Source organism: Sciurus vulgaris (genome assembly GCF_902686455.1).
Source record: "Sciurus vulgaris genome assembly, chromosome: 3".
Lineage (NCBI taxonomy): Eukaryota > Metazoa > Chordata > Mammalia > Rodentia > Sciuridae > Sciurus > Sciurus vulgaris.
Window position 1 is genome coordinate 40,964,633 of NC_136463.1, and position 9,710 is coordinate 40,974,342.

At 37.2% G+C, this 9,710-nt stretch overlaps 1 pseudogene across 1 annotated transcript; it reads left to right on the plus strand.

Moving 5' to 3' along the window:
* The first annotated feature begins 3,470 nt into the window (after positions 1-3,470).
* LOC306658585 (nucleophosmin-like) lies at positions 3,471-4,525 on the plus strand (annotated as a pseudogene). Its single transcript has one exon. The product of its transcript is annotated as a nucleophosmin-like (transcript).
* The last annotated feature ends 5,185 nt before the right edge of the window (positions 4,526-9,710 follow it).

Consider the following 9,710-nt stretch of genomic DNA (forward strand, 5'->3'; position numbering starts at 1 on the left):
AACAATCATAAACATCTATGCCCCAAACAGTGGCTCATCCATGTGTGTCAAACAAATCCTTTTCAATTTCAGAAACCAAATAGACCACAACACAATAATACTAGGTGATTTTAACATGCCTGTCTCACCACTGGACAGATTTCCAAACAAAAATTGAACAAAGAAAACATAGATCTCAATGACACAATCAATAATTTAGACCTAATGGACATTTATAGAATATACCATCCAACCAAGAGCGAATAAACTTTCTTCTCAGCAGCACATGGACCCTTCTCTAAAATAGAGCATATTTTATGCCACAAAGCTAATGTTAGCACATACAAGAAGATAGAGACACTACCTTGTATTCTGTCAGATCATAATGGAATGAAATTAGAAAAAAATGAAAGAGTAAAAAAAAGAAACTATTCCAACACCTGGAGATTAAACAATATGCTATTATATGATGAATGGATAACAGAAAACATCAGGAGGGAAATTAAAAAATTCTTAGAGGTAAATGAGAACAAAGAAACATCATATCAAAATCTCTAGGACAATATGAAAGCTGTACTTAGAGGGAAATTTATTTCATGGGGCGCATTCAATAAAAGAAGTAAAACTCAACAAATAAATGACCTAACACTACAGCTCAAAGCCCTAGAAAAAGAAGAACAGACCAACACTAAAAGTAGTAGAAGACAGGAAACAGTTAAACTCAGAGCGGAAAACAATGAAATTGAAACAAAAGTAACAATACAAAAAAATGACAAAATAAAAACTTGGTTCTTTGAAAAAATAAACAAAATTGATAAACCTCTAGCCACACTAACAAAGAGAAGACGAGAAAAAACCGAAATCACTAAAATTCAGAATGAAGAAGGAAATAGCACAACAGACACAAGTGAAATACAAAACATAATTAGAAGCTATTTTGAAAATCTATACTCCAAAAAAATAGAAAATTTTGAAGACATCAATAGGTTTCTAGAGACATGTGAATTTGCTAAATGGAACGAGGAGGACATACACAATTTAAATAGACCAATTTCAAGTAATGAAATAGAAGAAGTCATCAAAAGCCTACCAACAAAGAAAAGTCCAGGACCAGATGGGTTCTCAGCCGAGTTCTACAAAACCTTTAAAGAAGAGCTCATTCTAATACTTTTCAAAGTATTCCATACAATAGAAGAGGAGGGAACCCTCCCAAACTCATTCTATGAAGCCAATATTACCCTGATACCTAAACCAGACAGAGACTCATCAAGGAAAGAAAATTTCAGACCAATATACTTAGTGAACATTGACGTAAAAATTCTCAACAAAATATTAGCAAATTGCATACAAAAACATATTACAAAGATAGTGCAGCATGATCAAGTGGGTTTCATCCCAGAGATGCAAGGTTGGTTCAACATCAGGAAATCAATAAATGTAATTCACCATATCAAGAGACTTAAAGTCAAGAATCACATGGTTATTTCAATAGATGCAGAAAAAGCATTTGATAAAATACAGCACCCCTTCATGCTCAAAACACTAGAAAAAATAGGGATAGTGGGAACATCCCTTAACATTGTAAAGGTCATCTATGCTAAGCCCATGGGTAATATCATTCTAAATGGTGAAAAACTGAAAGCATTCCCCCTAAAACTGGAACAAGGTAGGGATGCCCTCTTTCAACATTTCTATTCAATATTGTCCTTGAAACTCTAGCCAGAGCAATTAGACAGACCAATAAAATTAAGTGGATACAAATAGGAAAAGAAGAACTCAAACTATCCCTATTTGCTGAGGATATGATTATATACTTAGAGGAACCAAGAAATTCCACCAGGAAACTTTTAGAACTCATAAGTGAATTCAGTAAAGTAGCGGGATATAAGATCAATGCTCATAAATCCAATGCATTTTTATATATAAGTGATGAATCCTCAGAAAGAGAAATTAGGAAAACTACCCCATTCACAATAGCCTCAAAAAAAATAATATACTTGGGAATCAATCTCACAAAAGAGGTGAAAGACCTCTACATTGAGAACTACAGAACACTAAAGAAAGAAATTAAAGAAAACCTTAGAAGGTGGAAAGATCTCCCATGTTCCTGGATAGGCAGAATTAATATTGTCAAATGGCCATACTACCAAAAGTGCTATACAAATTCATTGCAATTTCAATGAAAATCCCAATGATGTACCTTACAGAAATAGAGCAAGCAATTATGAAATTTATCTGGAAGAATAAAAAACCCAGAATAGCTAAAGTCATCCTCAGTAGAAAGAGTGAAGCAGGGGTATCGCAATACCAGATCTTCAATTCTACTACAAAGCAATAGTAACAAAAACGGCATGGTATTGGTACCAAAATAGACAGGTAGATCAATGGTACAGAATAGAGGACACAGACACAAACCCAAATAAATATAATTTTCTCATACTAGACAAAGGGGCCAAAAATATGCAATGAAGAAAAGATAGCCTCTTCAACAAATGGTGCTGGGAGAATTGGAAATCCATATGCAACAGAATGAAACTAAACCCATATCTCTCACCATGCACGAAACTAAACTCAAAATGGATTAAGGACCTCGGAATCAGACCAGAGACCCTGCAGATTATAGAAGAAAAAGTAGGTCCAGATCTTCAACATGTCAGCTTAGGACCAGACTTCCTTAACAGGACTCCCATAGCCCAATAATTAAAAGCAAGAATCAATGATTGTGATAGATTCAAACTAAAAAGCTTTCTCTCAGCAAAGGAAACTATCAGCAATGCGAAGAAAGAGCCTACAGAGTGGGAGAAAATCTTTGCCAATTACACTTCAGATAGAGCACTAATCTCCAGAATGTATAAAAATTCAAAAAACTCTACACCAATAATGCAAACAACCCAATCGAAAAATGGGCTAAGAAAATGAATAGACACTTCACAGAAGAAGATCTACAATCAATCAACAAACATACGGAAAAATGTTCAACATCTCTAGTAATAAGAGAAATGCAATTCAAAACCACCCTAAGATTCCATCTCACCCCAATTAGAATGGTGATTATCAAGAATACAAGCAACAACAGGTGTTGGCGAGGATGTGGGGAGAAAAGTGCACTCATACATTGCTGGTGGGGCTGCAAATTAGTGCAGCCACTCTGGAAAGCAGTGTGAAGATTCCTTAGAAAACTTGGAATGGAACCACCATTTGACCCAGCTATCCCACTCCTTGGCCTATACCCAAAGGACTTAAAATCAGCATACCACAGAGATACAGCCACATCAATGTTCATAGCTGCTCAATTCACAATAGCCAGATTGTGGAACCAATCTAGATGTCCTTCAATTGATGAATGGATAAAGATACTGTGGTATATATATATACAATGGACTATTACTCCACCATAAAGAATGATAAAACTGCCTGGCGTGATTCCGTCCTGCGCATCTCTTCTCTAGGGCACCAGCCTATTTTCCGTCTGCCTTCTCTCCAACCTAAGTGCGTGCTACCACCCCATGGAAGATTCGATAGACATGGACATGAGCCCCCTGAGGCCCCAGAACTATCTTTTCGGTTGTGAACTAAAGGCTGACAAAGATTATCACTTTAAGGTGGAAAATGATGAAAATGAACACCAGTTATCCTTAAGAACGGTCAGTTTAGGGGCTGGTGCAAAGGATGAATTGCACATTGTTGAAGCAGAGGCAATGAATTATGAAGGCAGTCCTATTAAAGTAACATTGGCAACATTGAAAATGTCTGTACAGCCAACGGTTTCCCTTGGGGGCTTTGAAATCACACCACCTGTGGTCTTAAGGTTGAAGTGTGGTTCAGGGCCTGTGCATATTAGTGGGCAGCACTTAGTAGCTGTGGAGGAAGATGCAGAATCAGAAGATGAAGAGGAGGAGGATGTAAAACTCTTAAGTGTGTCTGGAAAGCGATCTGCCCCTGGAGGTGGTAGCAAGATTCCCCAGAAAAAAGTAAAACTTGCTGCTGATGAAGATGATGACGATGATGAAGATGATGATGATGATGATGAAGATGATGATGATGATGATTTTGATGATGAGGAAACTGAAGAAAAAGCTCCAGTGAAGAAATCTGTACGAGATACTCCAGCCAAAAATGCACAAAAATCAAACCAGAATGGAAAAGACTCAAAACCATCAACACCAAGATCAAAAGGTCAAGAATCCTTCAAAAAACAGGAAAAAACTCCTAAAACACCAAAAGGACCTAGTTCTGTAGAAGACATTAAAGCAAAAATGCAAGCAAGTATAGAGAAAGGTGGTCTCTTCCCAAAGTGGAAGCCAGGTTCGTCAATTATGTGAAGAATTGCTTCCGGATGACTGACCAGGAGGCTATTCAAGATCTCTGGCAGTGGAGGAAGTCTCTTTAAGAAAATAGTTTAAACAGTTTGTTAAAAATTTCCGTCTTCTTTCATTTCTGTAACAGTTGATATCTGGCTGTCCTTTTTATAATGCAAAGTGAGAACTTTCCCTACCATGTTTGATAAATGTTGTCCAGGTTCCATTGCCAAGAATGTGTTCTCCAAAATGCCTGTTTAGTTTTAAAGATGGAACTTCACCCTTTGCTTGGTTTTTAAGTATGTATGGAATGTTATGATAGGACACAGTAGTAGTGGTGGTCAGACATGGAAATGGTGGGGAGACAAAAATATACATGTGAAACAAACTCAGTATTTTAATAAAGTAAAAAAAAAGAATGATAAAATTATGGCATTTGCAAACAAATGGATGAAATTGGAGAATATCATGCTAAGTGAGATAAGCCAATCTCAAAAAACCAAAGGACAAATTATATCGTTAATAAGCAAATGATGACACATAATGGAGGTGGGAGGGGTTAGTGTTAGTGTTAGATTTAGGGTTAGGAAGGGGGGCAAGAATGGAGGAAGGAAGGACTGTATAGAGGGAGGGGTGGGGGAAAGGGAAAAAATAACGGAATGAATCAAAAAACATTACCCTATGTAAATTTATGATTATACAAATGGTATGCCTTTACACCATGTACAAATAGAGAAACAACATGTATCCCATTGTTTACAATAAAAAAAATACAACTCATAATTAACTAAAATCTTGAAACTATGAAGTGACTAGGAGAAAATACAGGACGTGCTTCAGGACATTGAAATGGGAAATGACTTTCTTTGAGAAGAAAATTTCAGCACAGGAAACAATAGACAAATGATAGTGCAGCAAAATAAAAGTCCTCCACATAGAAAAGGAAGTGGTCATCAGAGGGATATTTAGCCAAACAGTGAAAGAAAATACTTGCCAATTATGTATGCTGTAAGGGGTGATTAATTGGAGGAGGAATGGGGCGATTCACTTGGACTCGGAGTGACTGCCCAGGGCTTGGGTGGTTGGCGGGAGGAGGAGGCATGCAGTGAGTTGCTTGGACTCCTAGTGACCGCATCAGGACACCGGGCGGCTGTCTGGAGGAAGAGGCGTGCGGCGGGTCTCTGGGACTCAGAGTGATTGTACGGGGCTCCAGGTGTCTGCTCAGAGGAGGGGCCCAATAGCCAGGCAACTAGGTGCAGAGCAGGGTCCCAGGACATAGGAGGCTTCTTGGTGGAAGAGCCCCACAGACACACGCTTAGGGGCGGAGCGAAGGTTCCAGGACTGCGGGCAGATTCTCTGAGGAGAGGCAGCCTAAGGAGATTCCTCTGCGAAGGGTGAGGCTCCCAGGCCCAGGAGGTAGGGCTGGGTCCCTGAGAAATTTGCAGAGGAAGGCAGCCCAGCCCAGGTGGTAGCTGTAGATTGAGGGGAACCTCTAGGAGGGGAACCGACCAGCGAGACCTCCCCACCAGGTGAGTCTTCCCTGCCGGGTGAGGTTTTCCCACAAGGACGGTAAAACCAGGGACACAGGCCCAAACAGGCCTTCCCTCACCCCGCAGCCCAGTTTCCCTTTGGATGACCATTCTTCAACAAGTGGAGGCACCTCTGCCCACTAGCAGGGAATATACCCCACCTGAAGGCCACCACTCCTAGAGAGGCAGCTTCCTTGTGGAGCACTGCATTATCAACTTCCTCCAAGACTTCAGGCTACTCAAGGCTAAGAGGGGATATACTAGAAATCTTCAGGGACATTATAAGTCAATAGAGGAAATCTGCAATATCTCAGCGGTCCACTGATACCTAAACAATATGAGAAAACAAGGGAAGAAAATGCCCCAAACAAATCTACATGTTACATCAATAAAACCCAATGACAGCATGGCAGAAGAAATGACAGAAAAGGAGTTGAGAATATACATAATTAAAATGATCAGGGAAGCAAACGATGAGATGAAAGAGCAAATGCACACACTGAATGATGAGATGAAAGAGCAAATGCAGGCATTGAATGATTGTACCAATCGACAGTTAATAGAGCAAATACAGGAAGCAAAAGATCATTTCAATAAAGAGTTAGAGATATTGAAAAACAACAAACAGAAACCCTTGAAATGAAGGAAACAATAAACCAAATTAAGAACTCCATAGAAGGCATATCCAGTAGGATAGAACACCTGGAAGACACAACCTCAGAGATTGAAGACAAAATATTTAACCTTGAAAACAAAGTTGAACAAACAGAGAAGATGGTAAGAAATCATGAACAGAATCTACAAGAATTATGGGATATCATGAAAAGGCCAAATATAAGATTTATTGGGATTGAGGAAGGCTTAGAGAAACAAACCAAAGGAATGAAAAATCTATTCAATGAAATAATATCAGAAAATTTCCCAAATCTGAAGAATGAAATGGAAAATAAGTTCAAGAGGCTTATAGGACTCCAAATACACAAAATTAAAACAGACCCACACCAAGGCACAGTATAATGAAAATACCTAACAAACAAAATAAAGACAGAATTTTAAAGACTGTGAGAGAAAAGAAACAAATTACATTCAGGGGGAAACCAATACGGATATCAGCAGATTTTTCAATCCAGACCCTAAAAGCTAGAAGGGCCTGGAACAACATTTTTCAAGACCTGAAAGAAAATGGATGCCAGAAAAGAATCTTATACTCAACAAAACTTACCTTCAAATTTGATGATGAAATAAAATCCTTCCATGATAAACAAAAGCTAAAAGAATTTACAAAAAGAAAGCCAGCATTACAGAACATTCTCAGCAAAATATTCCATGAGGAAGAGATGAGAAACAAAGAATCAAATCAGCAAAGGGAGGAATTATCCTAAAGGAATTATCAAATAAAGGAGGAAACAAGTCGTGTCAAATAAATAAATAAATAAATAAATAAATAAATAAAATTTAAAAAATGAACCAAAAAGACCAGGAAACAAAATCATATCTCCATAATAACCCTGAATGTTAATGGCCTGAATTCATCAATCAAAAGACATAGACTGGCAGATTGGATTAAAAAGAATGATCCAACAATATGTTGCCTGCAAGAGACTCACCTCATAGAAAAAGATACCCATAGACTAAAAGTGAAAGGATGGGGAAAAACATACCATGGACATGGACTCAGCAAAAAAAAAGCTGGAATGTCCATCCTCATTTCAGATAATGTGGACTTCAAGCCAAAGTAGTCAGAAGGAATAAAGGAGGACATTTCATACTGCTTAAGGGAAGCATAAATCAGCAAGATGTAACAATCATAAACATCTATGCCCCAAACAGTGGCTCATCCATGTATGTCAAACAAATCCTTCTCAATTTCAGAAATCAAATAGACCACAACACAATAATACTAGGTGATTTTAACATGCCTGTCTCACCACTGGACAGATCTTCCAAACAAAAATTGAACAAATAAACCATAAATCTCAATAACACAATCAATAAGATAGACTTAATGGACATTTATATAATATACCATCCAACCAAGAACGAATACACTTTCTTCTCAGCAGCACACGGATCCTTCTCTAAAATAGACCATATATTATGTCACAAAGCTAATGTTAGCAAATACAAGATGATAGAGACACTACCTTGTATTCTATCAGATCATAATGGATTGAAGTTAGAAAAAAATGAAAGAGTAAAAAAAAGAAACTATTCCAACATCTGGAGATTAAACAATATGCTATTATATGAAGAATGGATAACAGAAGATATTAGGAAGGAAATTAAAAAATTCTTAGAGGTAAATGAGAACAAAGAAACATCATATCAAAATCTTTGGGACAAAATGAAACCAGTACTTAGAGGGAAATTTATGTCATGGAGCGCATTTAATAAGAGAAGTAAAACTCAACAAATAAATGACCTAACACTACAGCTCAAAGCCCTAGAAAAAGAAGAACAGACCAGCACCAAAAGTTGTAGATGACAGGAAATAGTTAAACTCAGAGCTGAAATCAATGACATTGAAACAAAAGTAACAATACAAAAAAATGACAAAATAAATAGTTGGTTCTTTGAAAAAATAAACAAAATTGACAAAACTCTAGCCACACTAACAAAGAGGACGAGAGAAAACCGAAATCACTAAAATTTGGAATGAACAAGGAAATATCACAACAGACATGAGTGAAATACAAAACATAATTAGAAGCTATTTTGAAAATCTATACTCCAACAAAATAGAAAATTTTGAAGACATCAATAGGTTTCTAGAGACATGTGAATTTCCTAAATGGAACGAGGAGGACATACACAATTTAAATAGACCAATTTCAAGTAATGAAATAGAAGTCATCAAAAGCCTACCAACAAAGAAAAGTCCAGGACCAGATGGGTTCTCAGCCGAGTTCTACAAAACCTTTAAAGAAGAGCTCATTCCAATACTTCTCACAGTATTCCATACAATAGAAGAGGAGGGAACCCTCCCAAACTCATTCTATGAAGCCAATATCACACTGATACCTAATCCAGACAGAGTCTCATCAAGGAAAGAAAATTTCAGACCAATATCCTTAATGAACATCGACGCAAAAATTCTCAACAAAATTTTAGCAAATCACATACAAAAACATACTAAAAAGATAGTGCAGCATGATCAAGTGGGTTTCATCCCAGAGATGCAAGGTTGGTTCAACATCAGGAAATCAATAAATGTAATTCACCATATCAAGAGACTTAAAGTCAAGAATCACAGGATTATTTCAATAGATGCAGAAAAAGCATTTGATAAATGCAGCACCCCTTCATGCTCAAAACACTAGAAAAAATAGGGATAGTGGGAACATCCCTTAACATTGTAAAGGCCATTTATGCTAAGCCCATGGCTAATATCATTCTAAATGGTGAAAAACTGAAAGCATTCCCCCTAAAAACTGGAACAAGGCAGGGATGCCCTCTTTCACCACTTCTATTCAACATCATTCTTGAGACTCTAGCCAGAGCAATTAGACAAACCAAAGAAATTAAAAGTATATGAATTGGAAAAGAAGAACTCAAACTATCCCTGTTCGCTGATGACATGATTATATATTTAGAGGAACCTGGAAATTCCACCAGAAAACTCTTAGAACTCATAAGTGAATTCAGTAAAGTAGCAGGTTACGAGATCAATGCACATAAATCCAATGCATTTTTATACATAAGTGATGAATCTTCAGAAAGAGAAATTAGGAAAACTACCCCATTCACAATAGCCTTGAAGAAAATAAAATACTTGGGAATCAATCTCACAAAAGAGGTGAAAGACCTCTACAATGATAACTACAGAACACTAAAGAAAGAAATTAAAGAAAACCTTAGAAGATGGAAAGATCTCCCATGTTCTTGGATAGGCAGAATTAATATT